Here is a 24,507-nt window from a genome sequence, read left to right as displayed (position 1 = left end):
TATGAGCTCGACCTGTAGAGGCAAGGGAATAGGTTTGGTTTGTCTATATTATGTAATTTCAAAGTCATTTTCAGGGTTGGACACTAGGGATTGCTTTGGCATATCATTGTACATTCTATCTCTACATTTTTGGCTAAGGAAAGACCAGGGTTTTGCAGCACTGTTTGGAATCCATGTGGCTTTATGTTTTGATGGTGTTCTTCTCTAAGTAATTGTAAGTTCATTAGTGTTATGTGTATAATTTTCTTGTCTCTTCTTCTAAATTTGAACAAATGAGTGATTAAGGTAGAATCCATTAACTGCTATGCTCTGCCTTTGAATTTGTTTAAATTTCCATGTTTTCATTTGTTTAAGAAGAATTCTTGAGATTCTATTGCTCTCCTTAGCTTCTCACCAGTATGATCTATCCATTCATTCACTTTAAAGCATCAAAATGATTGCCTTCCTTGCCCCAATCAGAACTCTGCAGAAACTATGCCTCATCCCTGGACCCAAAATTGCCTGTCCCTTTTTTCCAACAAAACCCTCAAAAACTCAAATCAAATCCTTTGAAATTCATACCTAGCCTAAAATTAGTTTGTTATTCATTCATCTCAAGCCCCATTGATTATCTTTCACTGAGATTGACCCGGAGAGAGCCCTCTCCTGTCCTCGTAGGGCTAGCTATGAGGCTGAGCGTGGTTTGATGTGGACCTAGAACCTTGTCTTTTCAGCCTGAGGCAAATCTAGGCTCTAACACCTGTCAAAGACTTCAAATTTCTTCTTAAGGAAATATATCCATGTATTCATTGAGAAGTCATCTATAAATGATACAAGCACACAAACTTACCCAGTGATGGAACCTTCACAGGTCCAAACACATCACTGTGCACAAGCTCTAATATTTGTTTCGTCCTCTTACCGCTAGAGGGGAAACTCACCCGATTCTGGTTCCCATATACAAAATTTTCATAGAAATAAAAATCCAGAGAGCTATTACTCATACCTTCTACCATACCTTTAACATGAAGTATTCGAAGGCCCTTCTCTCTAATATGTTCAAGCCTTTGATGCCACATCATGGTCTTCTCTCCAGAGACCACTAGAGAACTGTTGCACCCATCAACAACAGTACTACCTTGCAGCTTGTACAGAGTTCCAATCTGAACTCCCCGCATCAATACCAGTGCTCCCCAAACCATATTGTAGGTATCCTTCTTGAACACTTTTTTTACACCTGCATCATCCAATTTGCTTACAGAAATAAGATTTCTAGCAAATGCAGGAATATGCAGAACACCCGGAAGTTTTCTAACCCTTCCACCTTGCAATGCCAACTTTACTTTTCCACGACCAATGATTCTAGCCTTCTTATCATCCCCTAAGAAGACATCACCACCATCGTATTTCTCATACTCGCAGAACCACTCTCTATGGGGAGTGAAGTGAAAGGATGCACCTGAGTCAATCAACCATGACTCATGATCTATGTTAGGGCCTTGATCTACCTCAAGCTGAAGGAAGGCAGGTCTAGGGTAACATCAAACCACGCTTAACCTGGTAGCTAGCCCTACCAAGTCGGGAGGGGGCTCTCTCCTTGTTAATCTCAATTAGCATATTGGCAACTAGGGATTGAGATGACTGAAATGAATGCTGATTTTAGGCTAGGTGTAGTAGATTAGAGTTTTTGGTTTTATTTTATGTTTTGGTTGTTGGATCAATTCGAGAAGGCAGATTTGGTCTGGGAAATCAACTCAGGGATACAATTATGTCCTGTGGGGCGATGTAGACAAGGGTTTATGTACTAGAAATGGATTGAGATGGTAGTTTAAGATAGCTGAGGAGTTGAGGAGGGCATAAAGAAACTATGAGTCCTCTTCAAACAGTTGAAAACATTGAAAACCAAATGCATTCCCAAGACAAAGCACTATAACTTAGTGTATTTTGTCTATTCACCTTTATTCATTTAGTTTAGAAGAGAGAGAGAGATGTTGATACATATAAAACATCAGAAAAACTCATTACAAAGAAGAAACAATACATAAACTCACTGTCACAAGAATCCCACAAAAATAGTTGTGAAACCTGGTTTTATTCCTTGCCAAACTGTTGATACAAAATGTTCAATGAGTCCAACACTTCTGCCAAATTCCAACCTTTACAAATGGATCAAAAAGTACATGATATAGGAAAGGAAACTACTCAAGCTAGCTATCAGGGTTGAATCCATTAGAAAAGGGGTGGTTTCAACCATATCTAAACTAAGAACAAGAATATAGGCAGTGGAACAACTTGCCTCTAAAACCAAGGAAACCAATTCATTCAACTCAAAACCACCTTTGACTTGATGTATCTACCCTATTAAGTGTTTTACATCCATAATTACATCAAGTTACATCATTTTCCATGCTAATTTCACCAAGAGAGCAAGAAAAAGTCAACTGTAGAGAAAACTAGGCGAAATCTGGAAAATCAGGCAAAACTAGCAAAATTCATCCTATGCGCAACGCTTTTTCTAGGCCAATTTTGGAAGGCTTCCCAGAGTCCAAATCATGTGCAGGATAGCTCGTTGGAAAGCTTGATGAGTCTAGTTTCTGGAACAACTTGAATTTCTAAATTTTGAGTCCATTTTCCCCTCTAAAAATTTATTCTCCCAAGACTGCTTCCTGTGTGGTAAAAAAGTGGCAGAGAGGGTACTTTTTGGGTGTTTTTTGCCCTTTTGGAGACCTAGAACTTGTCCAAAATTCTTAGCCATTTCTGAGCTTCCATATTTTCCCATGCAGATTCAAAAAATATAAACTTTTTTTCAAGAAAGTGTCCCCAACCTATTGAAAAAGCCTGTTTTTTACATTAAAAATTTCAAAATTGACAAAAATTTCTCCAAATTTCTTGAAATTTGGCATGATTGACCCTTGTTAAGTGCTTTGATGAGCCAATGATGCTTCAACCAAGATCTTGAGTTTATCTTGCTCTTTTTTCTCCTCAAATCTCTTTTTAGCTTGGCCTTTAGCCTCTTCACCCTTGTTTTGCAAATTTTGTTCCGGGTTAGGTAGTGATAGGCCATATGGCGCAACATTTTCTTCTCTTTGTTGGCTTTCTCAAGCATCTTCTCAAGGTGAATGTTCACCCTCTCCAACCATGATTCTCGGTCAGCCTCAATTTCTTGCTCAAGGGAGGTCATCTCGATCTTTCTTTTCTTTGCCTCTTGCCTATTTTCTCTAATCATTTGCAGCTCCATAATAGCTTGCTTATCTTCCAGTTGCTTGTTTTCCTGCTCAAGATAGTTGATGATCCATTTGGCCCTCTGAAGGTTAAGTGATAAGGCTTGTATTTCAGCCTCCTTCTCTTTGATAATCATGTCCTTGAGTCTTGAGCTTTGAGAGCCCAAATCAGTGACATCCTCCTCAATCAAAATAAAATCTTTGTCTTGCCCTTCAGGAAGGACCTCCTCATGCATCTTTTGTTTCCCTTTGTCTTTTCTCTTTGACTATTGGCCAACTTGTATAGCTGGAGAAGAAGGCAAAGCCCCTTTCACCCCTGGTGAAGATAACATTTGCCTGTGGTCTGGTGAAGAAAACGAGACCCCTTCCACCCCTGGTGGAGATAGTACTCGCCTGGCAGCAACAAAAAGCCTCTTGGTGCCTCTCTCATAGGTGAAAAACATCGGCACACCTGTAGTTTCAGTCTCATGAACATGAACACCTGGTTGTCTTGATGGCCCTCCTTCCTCTTGAGGCACTGATGGAATCACCTGAGGGCCTTTGAAAATCTCATGGGCAATAAAGGTATCCCATGGTATGTTCAGCAAGCTTAGCTGATGCAAGACAACAATTTTAATCAGTGCGAAGTGGTAAATGCTATTGAATTGTTGAGGAAAAGGTTTCCTTTGCACATAGTGAGCCATCTTCTCAATATTCCTGCATATAAAGTATGGGAGGTTCATCATCCTTACTCTTGTGAAATGCATCAACAACCTGATATGATATGTATATAGGCGGGAAAACCTTCCTTCACAGGTGAAATACTTGATGATGAGTTTCATGAGAGGAGCATAAGTGTTCTGCAAGTATTTGAAAGGAAAAACCTTGCTAATTTGCGTGTGATATCCAGCCTTAATGTAAGGCTCCTAATGTTCTCTGTCCACACGCTACCCCTTTTTCCACTGTTGACCTATATTAGGGATGCATGTTGCTGCTGAAATGGTGGCAGGTGTCAAGATGAAAGAGATAACAACAAGGTTCACCTAGCCATTGTGGAGATGAATAACAAACAACCTAGTGAGCGCATGATGAAATTTCACCCTCTCTACCATTTCATAAAACTGATAACACGACTGGTGTTTAAAGCTAGTTACAGAAAGAGGGCAAGCAAGTAATTCTGTAAGAGTGGTGGGCTCCTCCCGGATGATATTCCCCCCTTTGTGTGGTTTTCTTGGTACATGAGCTTCTCTGGAAGAATCACTGAGATTTTCCTTTTCCCTCTCATAATCTGAATCTATCTCCATGCTTATGAATTTGAAGTGAAAGCAGATGAGTATGAAGAGATTTTGAAATATGAGGTAAGCAGTGTGTATAAGGAAGTGAATGCTAGGAGGAAGGGTTTCTTTTTGGAAATGAGGGAAGTGAATGGTGTTATGAATGTGAGAAAAGGGGTTTGATAGTGAAGTGGATGTAGTGAAGGAGTAGGATGTGGGAATTAGGGTTTGGGAGTAGGGTATAGGGCTAAGGTTTGGTAAATGGGAGTGGGGTTTGGGGAGTGAATTTTGATGATTTAGGGAGAGGGAATAGGATTTGACAAGATCAATATGAATGGGGTGAGAAAGAAGAGCAAATGACTTTCAATAACTTGCAAGAGATGATTTAGCAACTAGCTAGGGTTTGTGTTAACCATTTAGCTAGGGTTTGCTCTCAAGAAAACCAAACACATCCAAGCCACCAAACATAACTTTCCTGAGCAAGGAGGAGTGATCTACTCAGTTGGAATAGACATTAATTTGCTTTTTAGGAAGTTTGGAGGTGTTTTGAGGAAATTTTGCTTCTTGTAACAGGTGCGCAGTGCCAGACCAAAATTCAACAGAAAACTTGCAACAGGTGCACAACGCTGGTTAAATACACAACACCAGCAAGATGGCTAGATTTTTCCCCTGTTTTACCTTCTTTCTTCAAAAACACGATTTTCTCCCTTTGGCTCGTTCAATTTCAACAATGAAGACTTAAAACCAATGAATTGGCTTTTATATCCCTCTCATTTAATTTTTCACTAACCAAAACCCACTTTTCTAATGTTTTTCTAGCTTTTTAAAAAATGCTCTGTTTCACTTACATTCTGACTTTTGCCTTTCTGTAGGTGGACTTATACATTGACTTTTTGTAATGGCAGGATTTGACTTTGTCACTCGGTCACTAGGAACAACTATTGAATACTTATCACATACAAAAACATTTAAATTACATGAATTTTTTACAGTAATGGAAAAAACTCTGTTTTCACCTCAAAACAAAGTTTTGAGGTAAAAAAGATTTATTGAGCATAACAGAAGTAAATTTATGATTTTATGACCTTATTTATCCTCCTCATGTGCCTGCTGACCACTTTGTTTATTCTGAATGACCATGATGACAAACCCTAAGACCTAATGAAACTAAACCCTAGGACTGGTTAAACATGAAATGAATTGGAATGACTATGAATGACTGAAAAGATGTTTGAACAAATCAACAGGCATATTACATGAGGTAAACTGAAGTGAAACCACTACCATCAGTTGATACATGACCTAATGGAATGCATCTGATCGAATGAGACGCCTAACATGAATGCAAAAGAGCAATTTGATCACTGACGGAAGTGTGAAGACACTGACACTAACAATCTACATGTGTACTTGAAGAAACCAAGTACACATCCCCACCTTCATTTGAGGTGGTTTTCGCCTCTACAGAAGGAGCATCATTAGATCCCTTTCCTTTATCAGAAGCTTTAGATTTACAGTCCCTTTTGTAGTGCCGTTCATTTCCACATTTCCAGCACACCACATTTACAAGATTTCCTGGAGATTTAGATCTCCCACTCGATGAATTATTTTTGTTTCTGTTCTGGGACCGTCCTTGTACAGACAAGGCACCACCATTATAACTCTCCATATTTTTCCGTCTCATCTCCTCCGTCAGCAAGGATGAGACTATTTCATCAAACTGCAAGGCAGTTGCATTGCTACCTATTGAAATAACCAGACTATCCCACGAATCTGGTAGAGAACACAACAAACTAATGCACTTATCTTCATCTAAAATTTTGATATCAACAAACGATAACTGACTTACCATAGTATTAAACGCATTCAGATTCTCTGTCATCGAGTCTCCATATTTCATCCTTAGGTTATACAGCTTTTTTCGTAGGAACAGTTTATTCACCAGAGACTTTGATTGGTACAAAGTCCCTAACTTGTCCCACAAAGCCTTCGCCATAGCTTCCCCTGATACATTCAATAATATTGAATCTGAGACACACAATCATATTATTCTCTTTGCCTTCTGATCCAACTTCTTCCATTCTTCATCGGACACTCCTGTTGGCTTAGTAACTGGATCTACCGTGATCCACTGATCTTTAACCACCAACAAATCCTCCATCTTGAGTTTCCACAACTCAAAAATCTGACCATTAAATTTCTCGATCTCTATCTTTCCACTATTCACCATCTTCTTTCACCACCAGAATCGATCCCGCAGATCTCCCACTGAACTAGGTCTACCACAGGCTTGAGCGAAACCCCTCAGCAACAAAGGCATCCCCTTGAAGCCAAAGCAACTCCGATACCAAATGTAGGTTTTAACCGCGTACCGAAATTACTTGCATACAAATTCTAAAACACAGAAAATAAACAATGCGAGAGCATAACACATAAAACACATATACACAGAGATTTTCCCTTGGATCCCAAAACTGGTACTACTAGTTTGATTTTTCATTATGTTCCTTTCAATGCTACAATACATATTTATACATGCCGAAGCATCTAATACCATGGACTAAAAACCATCGCATCCAAAACCATGGACCGAAAACCATCGCTTCCAAAACCATGTGCGAAAATCATGCAAAAAACCATAGGTAGGTCCGCCCAACCTAATATAGGGTCCAAAAAAAATTTCTCGAGGCGCTGCCCCAGACCCCATAGAGGGGGTCTACCCACCCCCCTCAAACCCCTCAGACAAGGGGGGCTATTTGCCCCCCTGTGACCCCCCCCGCTACTCAATGAAGGGGGGGCTCGACCTCCCCTCTAACCCCCCAGTTCACTACGTGGGCTAGTCGTGGAAAGAATAACACAACCTAACATATGAGGGATTGTATTGTGTCTATGTAGATTTGTATTCTGAGTGAGGAAGAGAGAGGAGATTGAGATGGAAGAGGGAATTACATCAAATTTGTTGTAGGTTGTATCTCTTAAGTTTGTTGGAATATATAAAAGGAAGGACTGGTTGTTTCTCCGTGGACGTAGCCCAAACTGAGTGAACCACGTATATTCATGTCTCTCTTGTTTTATGCATTTTCTGTGTTTATATTTCTGCAATATTTTATGTGTTCCATTTCTTTGTAATATATAATTTTCTAACAACTGGTATCAGAGCTGAAGGTCTATTTGGCTGATAAACTCGGAGGAGAGAAGGGTTCCTGGTTTGAGTGGGAGCAATGGCGGAAGATGGTAGGTTTAGGGTTGAAAAATTTAATGGCAAAAAATACCAGCTGTGGAAGATGCAGATGAAATATTATCTGTATCAGAGAGAGCTATACCGACCATTGAGCGGAAAGGCAAAGAAGTTGACGAGTATGACAGACACAGAATGGGATATTCTCGAGAAAGGCACTTGAAACAATACAGTTGTGCCTAGCGGCGTCAGTAGCTTTTAATATTTCAAATGAAATGAGAACAGATGGTTTAATTTCGACATTGGCCAAACTACATGAAAAAAACTCGACCTCAAATAATGTATTTCTTATGAAGCATTTATTTAATATGAAAATGTCAGAAGGTGGATCTGTTGCTGATCATTTAAATGAATTTAATACAGTGACCAGTCAGTTAAGTTCTGTAGGGGTAACTTTTGATGACGAAGTTAGGGCTGTGTTATTTCTGTGCTCATTTCTAGAAAGTTGGAATGGTTTAGTTATGGCCATTAGTAACTTTGTCTTTGGATCTAGTACTTTAAAGTTTGATGATGTTGTCGGTGCAATCCTTAGTGAAGAAATGCGACAGAAAATCTCCGGTGAGACATCAGGAAACACTTTAACTGCAGAGACTAGGGGAAGAAAAATGGAAAGAGGAAAGAGCCCTGGATATCATAGTAAGTCAAGAAAAGGCAGATCCAAGTCCAGATCAGGGATAGTGTGATGGAAATGCGAGAAGAAAGGACACCTAAAGAAAGGCCGCAAGTCTCGGAAGGGAAAAGAAGGAGATGCGCAACAAGAAAATAATCAGGAAGTGAATGTAATAGGTGATGTGTTGCAATATGCTTTGATTCTTTCTTTAGAAAATATTATTGATGCCTGGGTGGTAGATTCAGGGGCCTCATTCCATGCCACATGTGATAGGAAACATTTTCATGATTATGTTCAAGGTGATTTTGGACAGGTTCGATTGGGTGATGATAAACCCTGTAAAATCATCAGAATGGGTACAGTTTTCATAAAATAACAGAATGGAAATCAATGGATATTGAAGGAGGTAAGGCATGTTCCAGATCTGAAGAAAAATCATATTTCAACAGGGCAGTTGGGAGGTGAAGGCTGTGTGACTAATTTTATAGATAAAACTTGGAAGGTCACTAAAGGATCCCTGGTAATAACAAAATGAGAAAAGGTTGATACATTGTATTTATGCAATGGTATTTCTAATTCTGTTAATGCTTTAACCTATACAGGAGAAGATACGACATTGTGGCATCATAGGCTCTGGCACATGAGTGAGAAGGGGATGCAGATTCTTCGCTCAAGAAATTTGTTGCTAGGTTGGAAGCATGTTGATTTAAAATTCTGTGAGAATTATGTTTATGAAAACATAAGAGAGTCAGATTCCTCAGAGTTGGGAAAGAAAAGGAGAGAAAAATATTAGAGCTTGTGCATACAGATGTATGGGGACCTGCTCAGGTATCATCTCTTGGTGGTTCTCGTTATTATGTTACTTTCATTGAGGATGCAACCAGAAAAACTTGGATTTATTGTATTCAAAATAAATTTGATGTATTTGATACTTTCAAGAAATGGAAAGCTTTGGTTGAAAATGAGACAGGAAAAAGGTTGAAGTATCTCAGATCAGATGATGGAGGTGAATATTGCAGCAAAGAGTTTGATAGGCACTGTTCAGAGAATGGAATTCACAGAGAGAAGACAGTTCCAGGAACACCACAAGAAAATGGTGTGTTAGAAAGGACGAACATGACAATCATGGAGCATGCAAGGTGCATGAGATTACATGTAGGATTGCCTTTACAATTTTGGGAAGATGCTGTAGATATTGTTGTTTATCTAATAAATAGAGGGCCTTCAAGTTTCTTGGATGGTGGTATTCCAAAGGAGGCATGGACAAGTAAAAAGGTAAACTACTCATTTTTAAAAACTTTTGGTTGTGAAGCCTTTGTCCACATTAATAAAGAAAATAGAACAAATTTTGAGGCAAAATCAAAGAAATGTACCTTTATTGGATATGGTGTTACTGATTTTGGTTTTCATTTTTATGATTATGAAAAACACAAAATCATTAGGAGCAAAGATGTCATATTAAATGAAAATGTTTTGTATAAGGATCAACTGCAGGAAAAGAAACAAGAAAAAGAAAACAGAGAATACACAGTTCTTGAAGAGATCATAGAGAAAGTGATGGTGCTTGAAAACCATAATGATCAACGGCCAGAACAACAACCAAAACAGAAACAAGCACCTCAAACACTTGAAAGTGGTGTTAAAAGATCTACCAGGATAAGTAGACCCCCTGAACGATACTCTCCTTCATTATATTATGTATTGTTGACTGATTCTGGTGAACCAGAATGTTATGAAGAGGCAGTATAGGTAGAAACCAGGAAGAAGTGGGAGAAATCCATGAAAGAAAAGATGGACTCCTTAACACATAACCAGACTTGGGACTTAGTTAGGTTGCCTGCAGGTAAAACAACATTGCAGAACTAATGGGTTTACAAGTTGAAGGAAGAAGATGGAGGTAGAAAAAGGTATAAAGCTAGACTTTTTGTGAATGGGTTTGCACAGAAAAATGGTATAGACTTTGATGAGATATTTTCTCCTGTTGTTAAAATTACTTCAATCAGAACTCTTTTAAGTCTAGTAGCAGCTGAAGATTTGCATCTTGAGCAGTTAGATGTAAAGACAACCTTTCTCCATGGGGATTTGGAGGAAGAGATATATATGCAACAACCACAAGGATATGAGGTAAAAGGGAAGGAGAAACTAGTGTGTAGGTTGAAGAAGAGCTTGTATGGATTAAAACACGCTCCAAGGCAGTGGTATCTAAAATTTGACAGGTTTATATTTGAACAAGGTTATACTAGATGTCACTCTAATCATTGTGTTTATATCAAAAGGAAAAATGATGGCAACTATATTATATTGTTATTGTATGTAGATGACAAGCTTATTGCAGGTTCTAACATGCAGGAAATAAATGTGCTCAAAAGAAAATTGGCGAACTCATTTGCAATGAAGGATTTGGGTGCTGCAAAACAAATCCTTGGTATGAGAATAACTAGAGACAGAAAGAATCACAAATTAACATTGTCTCAAAGTGAGTACATAGAAAAGGTGTTGAAAAGGTTTAATATGCAGAATGCAAAACCAGTTAGTAGACCTTTGGCTAGCCATTTCAAATTAAGTAAGGAGGAGTGTCCCAAGACTCAGGAAGAAATGGCTCATATGTCTAAAGTTCCATATGCATCAGTAGTTGGAAGCTTAATGTATGCAATGGTCTACACAAGGCCTAATATTGCACAAGCAGTGGGCATTGTAAGTAGGTACATGAACAATCTAGGAAAAGAACATTAGATGGCGGTGAAGTGGATTCTCAGGTATTTGAGAGGTACCACAAATCAAGCATTATGATTTGGTGGTTCAAACATTGCTCTACAGGAATATGTTGATGCAGATATGGTTGGTGACAGAGATAACAGGAGGAGCACAACAGGGTATGCATTTACTATAGGTGGAACAACTGTCAGTTGGGTCTCAAAACTCCATAGTGTTGTTGCACTCTCAACAACAGAAGCAGAGTATGTTGCTGCTACAGAGGCTAGTAAAAAAATTATTTGGTTACAAAGGTTTCGAGATGAATTGGGTAAGAAGTAGGAGTTGGGTAGGTTATACAGTGACAGCCAGAGTGCCATACATCTTTCAAAAATTCTCTGCATTTCATTCCAATACTAAACATATACAGCTCAAGTACCATTTCATACGGTCAGCATTGGAAGATGGATAATTGAAGCTGGAGAAGATACACACTAGCTAGAATCCTGCAGATATGTTAACAAAAGTTGTAACCAGGGAGAAATTGAGAGTCTGCTCAGTTTCAATTGGTCTTCAATTATGATGAAGAAGATGAGAAACAACTAGGTCCAAAGTGGAGTCATTGTCTAGAAATGAAGCAGTGGTGGAGTTGCTATAATCAGTCTCCAAGTGGGAGATTGTTGGGTGTGGAGCCTGATTATCTTCTGTATTCAAAGGTATCGCCGCATTGGACCCCAGTTCGTAATGGGGCAAAAACGCCACCCGTAAAATATTCACTGCAGGGTGGGTCCAGGGGGGGCGGCTGTGACCTTTGGGAGCCCCCCCTTGGCGGGGGATCGGGTGCAGTGCCCACGAAGCTAAAAATAGATGTAAAATTGCCTTGTAAAATGTTGTAATTTCGTAGTCAATCTAGGCCATTCATTAGACGGAGATCTGATGGTAGAAGTTATGTTTAATTTAGGGTTTTTTCCCCTAGAAGGCAACCCCTCGCTATATATGAGGGAATTGTATTGCATCTATGTAGATCTGTATTCTGAGTGAGGAAGAGAGAGGAGATTGAGAGCGAAGAGGGAATTACAATGGATCTGCTGTAGGTTGTATCTCTTCAGTTTGCTGGATAATATAAAAGGAAGGACTAGCTGTTTCTCCGTGGAAATAGCCCAAACTGGATGAAACATGTATATCTGTGTCTCTATTTTTTTATGCGTTTTCTGTGTTTATCTTTCTGCAATATTTTATGTGTTCCATTGCTCTGTAATATATAATTTTCTAACAGTATGAAACATACTATAACCAACCTTGAAGGCTCTAATGAGCCAATCAGTTATGCGCAACAAGATCTATGAGTATGCCTCCTTGAATCTTCATTCAGGTGCTATTATCCTTAGATATCAACCGTTTCCCTGGATACCCAGGTGGAAATTCCCATACAAACCTCGAGCCTCGATAACGAGATTTTTTCCTTAAACTTACATACGTCAGGTTTACCTTCCCTAAGCACGGAGACATGGATGTTGTATTATGATGGATAGAAAGCCCACGATGGAGCAGGAGCGGGATGTGTCGTGATAAATCCCAAAGGGGATAGATTTTTGATCTCTTGCAGGTTAGAATTCCAATGTACCAACAACACTCCGGAATATGAGGCATTGGTTCTTGGCCTCAAAAAGGCCATCAACTTAAAAGAAGATTGCCTGAAATTCATTGGGGATTCAGAAATCATTACGAGGTAGGTACACAATACCATATATATTTTGTCCCCGCACCTAAAGAAATACTAGCAAGAGGTATGGCATCTCATAAATTCTTTTAAATCTTTCAATATCATTTATGTTCCTAGATTTAACAATGTTGTTGCTGACACTCTAGCTAATGTTGTAGCTAGATTCACACCCCTTAGAGATGGTTTTTCTATTAAAATTATGTATAAGCCAGCAGTACCAGACAACATAACTAACTTGCGCGTGTTCAATGATGACCAACAGATTCTGGAGTTCATGGCAAACGTGGAAGTATTCAAAGATGCAACTATCGACGAAGAGGAACATGAGAAATCGTTACAAGATGAAGTGGATTCGCGGAAGGGAAACCCCTTAAATAAAGGGGTGGTGTCGTTGGAGAAATTGTTCGACCTTTAGAATCATTTTAGAGGTCCACCGAATAACAAGACGCATAGTTCCACTCTCTCGCACGGGAAATCAACCTTGGAACCGAGTCAAACCCCAGGTACGTTAACTTGGGAACAGGGTGCACCCTAGAGGAAAGACAAGCATTCATCAGCTTATTTTGAAAGTACTGTGATGTCTTTGCCTGGACTTATGATGACTTGAAGACGTATGATACTCAGATTATTCAGCATGCTATTCCTACCAGAGAGGGGGTCAAACCATTTTAGCAGAAACTGAGGAAGGTGCATCCCACATTGGAACCCCTCATATAGAAGGAATTAAAGAAATAACCGGATGCTCGCATTATTTTTAAGGTCAAGCACTCGACATGGGTATCTAATCTGGTTCTAGTGAGGAAAAAATATGGAGAAATACTTCTATGCATTGATTTTTGGAACCTTAATCGGGCGTCGGACAAAGATAACTACCCATTTTCCTCCATGGATAAAATCCTCCAAATTGTTTCAGGAGCCAAGGTATTTTCTCTACTGGATGGATTCTCTGGTTACAATTAGGTTCTAGTATCAGAACCGGATCAAATCAAGGCAACATTCCAGACAAAGTGGGGGACATTTGCATTTCGTCGTATGCCATTCGAACTCGTAAATGCCGGGGCGACTTTCCAGAGGGATATGTATATCGCTTTTCGAGGGTTAATGGGTCAGAGTGTGGTAGTCTACTTGGATGATGTCACCATTTTTTCAAAGAAAAGAAGTGATCATCTGTAGCACATGAAACAGATTTTCGAAAGATGCAAGAAATATGGGATCTCTCTCAACCCTAAGAAGAGCATATTTGTGGCTTCAGAAGGAAACCTGATAGGCCACATCATCACGAAGAAAGGAATCATTGTAGACCCCGCCCGCGTAAAAGCCATAGCACAGATCCCTCAGCCGACGACCAAGAAAGGTATGCAATCTTTCCTCGACAAAATTAATTTCCTTCGCAATTTTATTTCAGATTTTGCACAAATCATTAAACCTTTACAGAACATGATAAAGAAGGATACAACTTTGAAATGGGATCAAGAAGAAAAGGAATATTTTGATCGGATTAAGGAAGCTATCACGGAAGCACCTTCCCTTTCCAGCCTCGATTTCAACAAAGATTTTATCTTGTACACTTTTGCTTCAGATTCATCTTTAGCTGCGGTCCTTACCCAAAAAGACTGTGATCACAATGAATTTCCTATATCATTCATGAGTACATGACTCCAAGGGACAAAGCTAAACTATCCGGACATCGATAAGCAGGCTTATCCGATTTACAAAGCAGTGAAACACTTCAGACCATACATCCTAAAGAACCATGTCACAGTGATGGTCCCCCATCCTGCCGTCAGATCCCTCTTTGTACAACAGGAGCTGGGGGAGAGGAGAGCCAACTGGATGACATCCCTCCAAGAATATGATTTAGAATTTAAGCCCTCCCACACTGTGAAAGGGCATGGTCTCTGTAAACTGGCCGCCGAGGCCACTGATCATTAGAACATGGAGTCCGATCGACTGGCTCAGGAAACAGAAGGATGGGAGCACGAGATCGAAATGTACTAGAATGAACTCCTCGGCTCACACGACTCCTCATCATGGTACGCTGATTTAAAACAATACCTAGTGTAGGGGTCTTTGCCTGAAGCCATGTTCGCTAAATAGAGGAGAGTCGTCAGGCTTAAAGCTGCCTCATATCAAATGGTCCAAGGGAACCTTTTCAGAAAGCACCACCTCGGTATATTACTGAGATGTCTAGAATACGATGAAGCTCAACGGGTGCTGAAAGATCTACATGATGGACCAGCAGGAGGTCACTATGCAGGTGACACCACGACTCACAAGGTCATGCGGGCAGGTTTCTACTAGCCCACACTTTTCAAAGATGCTCATGCCTATGTACGAAAGTGTTTGATTTTCTAGAAGCATGCAGACAGATAGGCAAGGTCATCTGCTCCTCTGCAACCCATAGTAGTCGAGGAACCTTTTCAACAATGGAGTTTGGATGTCATAGGTGAGATCATCCCTAACTCGTCAAAGCAGCATAGATACCTACTCATAGCCACTGACTATTTCACCCGATGAATAGAGGTAATCCCATTGCGAAATGTTAACGATGATGAGGTAATACCCTTTATTAAGCAATACATCATAGCCAGGTTTGGTGTTCCAACCTCCTTTTTGATAACGCTACTTACTTTTCATCTTTGAAATTGTATGATTTTGCTCTAGAAAATAGCATCATGCTAAAACATTCGGCCAACTACTATCCCAAGGCAACAACATGGAAGAATCAACCAACAAAAGCCTCATTCGTATCATAAAAAAATCCTTCTCTCGCAGCAGAAGAATTGGCACAATTCCCTCAATAACTCTCTTTGGGCTGACTGGGTCACTCCCAAAACTTCGATCAACACATCTTCGTATTTCCTAGGCTACAGGAAAGAAGCCATCCTACCACCCAATCTGTATCTCCCCGCCCTTAGGCTGGCTCAAGTGTCACAAGGCACCCCTGTGTTCGTACATTCAAAGCCGAATCGATACCTTGGTAAAATTGGAAGAAGAAAGGTCCAAGACCAAAGAAAAGTTCGCCATCCACCAAGCCCGAATCAAGAGATGGTTCGATAGGAAATCTGCAGGGTCCCACAAGTTTGAGGTAGGGGACCTCGTGCTCAAGTGGGATCGGGCCCACGAGGAAAAAGGAAAACACACAAAGTTTCAAGCTTTGTGGGTAGGCCCGTTCCAGATCATGGAAAAATTTGGTCATCACATCTTCAAATTGCAAACCCTGGGAAGGCGAGTGGAACCCCTCCTAGTGAACGACCATGACCTCAAATGTTACTTCACCTAGCAACCCTAGAGTTGCTGGCCCCACCTTGTACTATAGTTTACCTTTCCTTTCGTAGATAGTCATCGTTTGCTGTCAGTTAGTTTCTTTTTCCTAGTGTAGTTGTTGTCTTTCGGAATAAAGTTGAGATGGAAAGTTAAGGTTAGAGAAGCCCTGCACTTTGGCTCCTGCAGATGCTTTCCGGAACCGTTAACGGACCAAAGCTTAAGTCACGACAAGAGTATTGTGGGCCAGATTGGTGACAATGGGGAACTCGATGGCATGCACAGGTCCTCATTCATGCTCACGTCAGTATGTCCCAGCTGCTTACATGGTCAAAACTCTTGAAGCCATTTCTAGCTCACCTGCAATTCTGAGAATGAAGGAGAAACTGAAGAAACCAGTAATGAGCATACATATATCTCGAGAAAACAATAAGGTCTCTGAAAAACTAGAAACAATCTCTTTGCAAGTCAAATAAGTCGGGATCCCTCGTCCGCCCAGGCTTCAAGCCTTCATCAAATAAGTGCATATATGTGTTGGGCATGGAATCCCCCCATAGCATGTTTTTAGGGCTCAAAGCCCAAGTTTTGAGTGATATTATTGTAAAGCTCTGCAAATTGCAGGCGTGAAATGTATGTTAGAGTCATAGGGCTGTCTGACCTAAGTTTGAATATAATGTCGGCCTACCCATGGTCCGCGGACCATGGGATTGTATAAATAGAGTGAGGCTCTAAGTTGTAAAGACATCAGATCATGAGGATAGAATCTAATGGATAGAATGAGATAGCGAAGCATAGAAGAAGAATCTAAGTGTGTCTTGGGTCGTAGTGGTAGGAAGAGGCTCTGCAGCTGAGTGCGTATAGGCCTAGTAGAGTCCATAGCTGAGTGTGCGTACCCCTGCAACTGAGTGCGCAGGGTAGAGTTGAGGCTGTAACCGGAGAAAAGATTAATAAAGAAAGGTTTTGTTACCAATTCTATGCATATGTTCTGAGTTATTACATGGTTGATATCATTTGCAATTATACTATTTATTTATTGCGCGCACTTGTGAATTGTGAATATTATTAAGTATAACTGAAAGCATATAAATCAGCTAAGTTAATCAACTAATATTGGATGATTAGTAAGGACTTGGGTAATAACATTGTTCGGCCCCCAAGTAGGGTTGCGTGAAGGTAGTATCTCAGGCTACGAGGTACAGGGAAGTGCGCATAGAAACGTGTGCAACCACGGACCACTTGAAACCATCAAACATCTCCAGGGTGCGGAAACCTGGTTCTAGCACCCTCCCTTACTACTTCGGGTGAGACCTCAGTCTGCGCTTCACAGAATGTTGCCGAAAGGGCCAGTAGTACTGGGATTTGTTTGGCTAAATCACCTGTGAACCTAGGTCAGGCCCTAACAATCCAACAAATGGTTTCGTTTCCGGGACAGGGATCTGCATAAGGGATGTTTGATGTCGTGTCACTGGAATCCAACAAAGAATTAAATTGAAGGGTGGTTGGACAGAAATATTCATGAGTTTGCGGCGCAGGAAAACAAGAATCCGCGAGTATCAAAGGAACAATTGTTGGAGTGCTACTTATATATGGAAATCCACGAAATTTTCTTTGCATCCTTCCCCTTTGAGTTGTATGAGTGGATCGCAAAGATAGCAGACAGTCAGGGAAGGTGTAGGCTCGAAAAACTAATTGTGTGGACTCCAGAATTGGTGCGTAGACTAGAAGCATCAGAAGATAAGATCGTGTGCACTGTGGAACATTGGATCAATCGAATTATAGGAGGGTTTATCACTGAGTTCGCGGTAGATACGACCGTCAGCTACAGCGAGGTGGAATGACGCTTCCTCAAGGGACCGCGAGGTAAGTACATTAAATCATTGAACACTTGGATTAAAATGCTATTGTGTGAAAAGCGGGTTATGCGAATAAATTGATGTTTGGGGCTACATGAAGTGGGAGGATCTATAGAAATGAAGGTAGTGCAGAGATAGAAAATAGCCCCTTGATTTCGCCACAGTGGGAAAGTGAGGAAGAGCTCGTGAAAGTTTCTCCGAGAAGCGCAATCAGTCTGATAAGGCAATGAATTCCACTCATACCACCCCCACCTACACTGCCACCAGTTTCACCATTGTCACCCCCATCTTTGCCCACACCACCTCTGTCGCCACCACAGTTTAATATGGCGAGTGTGATAAAATTTCCGGTATTCAAAGGAGTAGGGAACAAAGATCTAGACCAATTTTGGTTCATAGTAAAGGCTTTATGGGAAGCACAAGGAGTTGTGGATGACAATATAAAGAAGGCAATGCTGGTAAGCACGTTGCAGGATCGCGCACTGAAATGGTACATTAAACATTCTAATGACCATCCAAACGTGGGGATCGCAGATATCTAGGCTGTGCTGAACAGGGAATTTAGCAGGCCAAAATCGGAGACACGGTCAACTATCGAGTTTAAGGAAATTGCGATGCTTCTAGGCAAGACCCAATGGGATCTGGATCAGAGACTGAAGAGTATGATTCACCAAGCCAACATGACCTTGACGGATGGACAACACCACACATGGTTTGTAGTGTCACTAATGCTGCATTTAAGGAAGGTGTTGTCACAGTAGAAGCTATCCACCCAGGCTGAAGCTTTGGAGATTTAAATGAGACTACATGAGACCCCAATACAAGATCCTGGCCTAGGAGCCCAACAAATCCATGAGCAACTACAAAATTTGTGTCTGGAAATGCAGAGTTTGAAACAGGACAGGACAACTCGGCCAAAGGCATGCGAGGAGGTATGGTGCATAAAATGCAAATGCTAGGGGCATGACAAGAACCACTGTCCAGTCTTCACGAACTACTTAGCAGAAGGAGGGTCGATACCATTAAGACCAGAGGAACAAGCAAGACTGAGCGCGGCACCTGCATTATGGTGCACGATTTTTCAGATAGGAGGAAAACACACTATAGATAACTGTCACCTATTACAAAAGTATACACAGACGTCCCAACAATTGTTTTGTAATTTCTGCAGGTTGGTAGGCCATGATGAGTGCACCTGCAGAAGTTACGAGCTAATGATGGATCAGACTCCTTCCTATAGAGTACAGACTGAAACGCGAGCCCTCAAGCCCTCGATCCAAATGCAGGGATCGCATGCGCTGGATTTTAGGGGCGCGGATGAGGTTGAGGTGGAATGGGACCAGGAAGGGGTTGTAGACAACTGATTTGTTACAATTGTGGAGGGCTAAGGAATTATGCCTACGATTGTACAAATCCAACGAGAGCATCATGTTTATATTGTACCCAATTTGATCATGAGACAGAGGAATTCCCTACACTGATAGCGAGGTTGCGCGATAAAGGAGTACTCCAGCCTCCCCCGACTCAGAACCTACAAATGATGAGGTCTGAGCCGCGCGAAGAGGACCCGAATATAAACATTGTGCTTTGAAGTGGTATCACGACAGGAGATGACAAAGGTAAGTAGCCTAAAGAAAGTGCATGGATTCACAAGGCTCCTACAAAGGAACCTGAATTTGATTTGGAGCGCGTGAAGGAGAAGTTCATGGAAGCTAAGAAGAGCTTCACGGAGGCCTCCACTTCAGGTAGTAAGGATCAACTAGAACCAGGGATGGATCCTTCAATGCTTACTACCTTTCTGAAGAAATTCATGAAACTGTTGCGCGACAAAAAGGCTGTGAAAGGACTGCAGGAACATATAATTAGGTGCACTGGGTAAGGAGAATCGCGCGTAGTCCAGAAGCTCGGAAAGCACACATCGCGAATAGGAAGGGAAATGAGATTGACTGCGCAAATAAGAGAGTATGAAATGGATCAAGTGATTATGGATTTAGGATCAGGCGCGAACGTACTGCCAAAGAAGACATGGGAATGCATGGGAAGGCCTGCGTTGCAATGGTCCCCTATTCAATTGCGAATGGTGAACCAGCAGAAGATCCTACCGATGGGGAGATTGTAGGGAATAACGGTAGACATCGAGGGTGTGAGCGCGCTTGCGGATTTTGAAGTGAAATAAATTGTTGAGGAAATCAATCCCTATCCTGCGCTACTAGGAATATATTGGGCCACTGATATGAACGAAGTGATAAATATGAAGAAGCGAAAAATGATTTTTGAAAAAAAGTCACTACGCCTAGTGGTACCTCTAGACCTTGCGGAAGGAGCGCGCTACACAGAATCGGTGCACGACGATGATAGTGATGACGATCTCGACTGTATCTACAAAATAACTGCACGAGAATAGGATTGGGTGAATCCAACAACAGATGGTAGGATTTCGTGGGAGTGCAAAAGCTCTTGCACTTCGGATTCGGGCAAAGAAATAGAACGATGGCAGAACCGGTTACACGAGGTAACCACACTCATATGCAACATGATGGTAAGATCACTACGTTGTGTGGCAACAGAGATAAGGGATCTGCCTATGTATGACGGGTTGACAGTGGTGGATGAATTCCTAAAAAAATTTGAAAGAGAAGTGTCAGAGTAGAAACAGTTCGATGCTCTGAAATGGGCACTGCGCACTACGCCCGTAAGGTGGTGGGGTACGCACCAGCAGAGTTTCGGGGACTGGCATGAATTTAGAAAGATGATGCACTTAGGATTTGGGAAGCTTCAGATGCAGATGGAAGCCGGGCATGATGGATGAAACAACCTGCATGCCCACCTTTCCATATGGGTACAGGCGTATGTTATGCAGCCTGCATGAACGCACACCGCTCTCACAATAGGAGACATGAACAACAAGTAGAAGCAGGCAAGACAAGTGCGCGAACGGTGAAGTATGATAAAACCTAGCATGCCAAAAATCATACACGGGGAAGCCTTTGACAGGGTGTGCGAAGTGTTGAACAGGGTCCACCGTGTGAAATGCACTGACTGGGACCTACGCGTACCAACGGTTGTATGGGCTTATAGGACTATGTGCAAAACTCTGACCGCGCAAGCACTTCCAAAGTTGAAGTATGAAGCAGGGGCTGTAATCCCTGTGGGGCATGCAAAGCTGATTCCTTGTGTAACAGCACCCGTAGATACGATGGTCCACGCAGAACAGAATGAAGGAATCATGCAACTACGAGAAACAAGACATATAAGACTTGAGGAAGAAATCCAATGGGGAAACTTTAGACTTCACGAACTTGAAAAAGACCGGGTACGACTAAGGGAGAAAAGTGCTTTAATGGACGCAAAGGTCAAGAAGCTAGAAAACAAAATAAATAGAGCATTTCTCGTCGAAAAACCAAGGATGGCAAGGCAAGGTGCGCATAGTCATCCTGACAAATTGGAAAACTATCGTCGTGAATTGATTAGTCTGCTGCCTTGGTTGGGACCGCATATCGCCAAACGTAGTGACCAGGGTAGCGTATTGCAAATATTAGAGTGCACGATACCGATCACCATAATGGAGGATGGGGATTCTCCGCGAACCATGCTGGAGGACGGGATGGAGCCCCGCACAGGTGGTGCGACCACCTGAATAGCCGTAGGAAGAACAATCTTAGCGCTCCAGGTAGTTGAAAGGGAGTGTGGGACTATAAAATATTCTTCATGGGAGCTGCACGATATTGGAGATGCACGCAAAATCAGAACATCATAGGGTTTTCGACCGCACATGGAGGGATGCACTACCACGCGGGTTGGCTGGGAAGTGACCATTGGTGTCACTATTCATGATGGGATGTTCGATTTGAGGCCAAATGGAGTGGGTGGTAGGCATTTAAGACATGAGTTATGGGCAAGATTTGGGAAAATCTGCTGCCAAGAAAGCATTAATGGCCCGAAATTGGGGGAACGATCGAATTTGAATTCGAAAGGCGCTATAAAATTCAAAGGGCTAGCCAGCAAACAACACTTGGTCATTTGAGAATTGAGCGCTTGAGCAGAGCACAGAGCATTGAGATCTGAGCGATAATTGAGCCCCTAAGTTCGCGAGAGATAGAATACAACCTAGAGATGATGACAACCACTAAGGATGGGTTGGGAATTGAAGAGGTAACCACCAGCAAGGCCGCGCAGACCCAAATGGTGGAGGATGTTCCAGAAGGCACCGGGGTGGTGACAGAAATCCCCAAATCACCGCAAACACCAAGGCCCAAGAAGGATAAATAGGCAATGGGTCTAGTACACATGTCCCCAAGGAATCCGCGGCACAACAAACTATCCATGGCAGAGAAGGGGAAAGTAGTCACAATAGAAATAGATGAGGAAGAAGAATACTTGCAGGCCTTGATTTCTGTAGTAGAAGAAGAAGAAGACATGGAGGAGGATATCCAACCATTGCGCTCTGCAACAAAATTGCCAGCGTATGTCCCTCCGCGGAAAATGAAAACCAAAGTGCCAAAGGACCTGGATGAAACAAAAATCTCACTCCAGACCCCGCTCCTCCCTGATGGCATTGTATTTGAGGGCACACACCTAAGCTGCATACCAACCATGAAATTTGAACACTGGGACCTCGCTGACAGCGAGAAGTTCCTGCACCTAGAGATTGGGAACTTAATGAAGCAGAACATCGAGGGGGCAGTGATAATGTTAGAGTCGCGTAAATGGCTGTGCGGTGTGGAAAAGGCCAGTTGGATACACTTATTATGGATACCACATTTCCACCGCGTGCCCATCACCATTTTCATCATCAGACCGCTGCTTTTCCTGGTGCATGATGGGTATCTATGGCTGGAGGAACCTATTCCCATCACGATAGACCTCATTCACCATATCTCTTGGTTCCCCTATAAAGGAAAGGACCCTGTGACTATAGCCGGAAAAGGTAGCGATTTGGCTCTTGTAGAAGCCATGAAGGGAAAATATAAGCTAGAGAAGAAGAAGAGGGGCTACGCCATCTCCAACATCAAGGACAAAGGGGTGTGTGTAGCAACCCAAATCCTGGCAGGCAAAATTATGAGAAAGTTTCGTGCTGATGAGGTACTAGCACCGGTGGTTGTGTTGGCTGAGCAATGCGCAGAGGGGGTCCAGTTCAGTTGGGCCGACTTCCTCTATGAGGAATTTTTGAAAAACTATCGCGAAGCCCAGGAGCAGAGTAAGACCTTCCACTATGCGTGGTTGTTATTATCCATATTGCTAGTAGCGGGAGAACTGCCGGAGGACAGTCAATTCCCCAACATTGACAGAGAGTTACCAGAGGCCGCGAAGTACGCTTCGCTCTGGGCCACAAAGGACATGAAACGGATTCGCGACACCAAAATTTTCTAGGTGCTCATGGAGGTGAGCATCGGGATGCAGATCGATCAGAGACCAGGCTTATCACCTACGATGCATAATAGTTTGCAGTGTTTTTCAGACTTCAAAGCTGATACGCGAAAGGATCCGGTGAAGTAGTGGATGAAGCTACCGTTTTTTGCCATTTACGACGCAATTTTTACTATCTTGGAGACATGGCCTCCCGAATGGCGTGCCCCGAATCTGGCAGAACTAGAGAAGGCGACAACACATAAGAAAAAGGACGATGCCAAGCTATGCATCACCTAGTTGGCAGAGAAAAGGTGGAACGAAAAAGTAGTAGCTGAGGTAAGGGCAGCATGAGAAGCGATAAAGAAATTCATGGAGTAGAAGAATGTCGTAGAAGTAGCAGCAATAACACAGGCAGCAGAGGCAGCCACATCACAGGCAGAAAAGGGCCAAGCAACGTCCTCAGGGCAGGAGGTAGAGGAAACAGAAACAACAGAAGGGAGCATGGACCTAGGGGCCGCGTCCACACAGTTAAAGCACCTGCACATCGCAGAGAGATTGGGCCCAAGGAAGAAGGTCAAGGCCTCAAAGTTGGCCATTGACCCGATCACCTTAACCAAAGGTGATCTCCATGACATCGACGAGACGGTCTGTGATGTCACAAGTGAAGTGCTTCAGGAGTTCATGCAGGAGCATCAGACTGTGTTGGGGGCCCTCAGGGCACAGCTGCAAGAGTTATAGGTGTGGCCCCCTCAGGAAGGTACCCTGTCAACACACGTCATAGTAGGAACTTTAGTAGCAGAACAGGTGTTTTGTGCAAGAATGGAAAATTTTCAAGAGGGAGCTCTAGTGTTGTCCAATGCAATGGATTGGTTATCGATTAGCATGATGAAAGGCCTTGGCCTTAATCTGGCTGCCCTTCCCTGGGAAACGTTGTATCAGTTACAGGATGGGATAATGGCAGAGCTGCAGGCTAGGGAGAGCCGTGCGATCTAGGTTCTTAGTGAGTATAAAAATAAACATAGAATAGGTTAGCTTGCAGAGCGACGAGTTGGTGTGGCAAAATCAAAATTTGGTGCACATGGTAGATGACGCTTTTCGACGCGTCCCAGAGCTGGCCATCGCAGTATATCTACTGGTAGAAGTGCGGATCCACAGTTTGGAAACTAGAGTTCGTGAGGCCAGGGAAAAGATGACAAAGGTGTAGCTAGAGCTAAATCTCCAGATTGCTGAACTGCGGTTGAAGGTGAAACCTTCCACTCCCCCAGAAATCAAAGAATAGTGCGCCAACGCTATTGCAGCAGTGTTGGAAGAAATTGGAGGTGTAGT

Source organism: Pinus tabuliformis, chromosome 2_1 (assembly GCF_031772625.1).
Source record: "Pinus tabuliformis cultivar Carrire ecotype Pingquan chromosome 2_1, CPIR1, whole genome shotgun sequence".
Classification (NCBI taxonomy): domain Eukaryota; kingdom Viridiplantae; phylum Streptophyta; class Pinopsida; order Pinales; family Pinaceae; genus Pinus; species Pinus tabuliformis.
The sequence above is the reverse complement of the archived record's forward strand: the minus strand, read 5'-3'. Positions refer to the sequence as shown.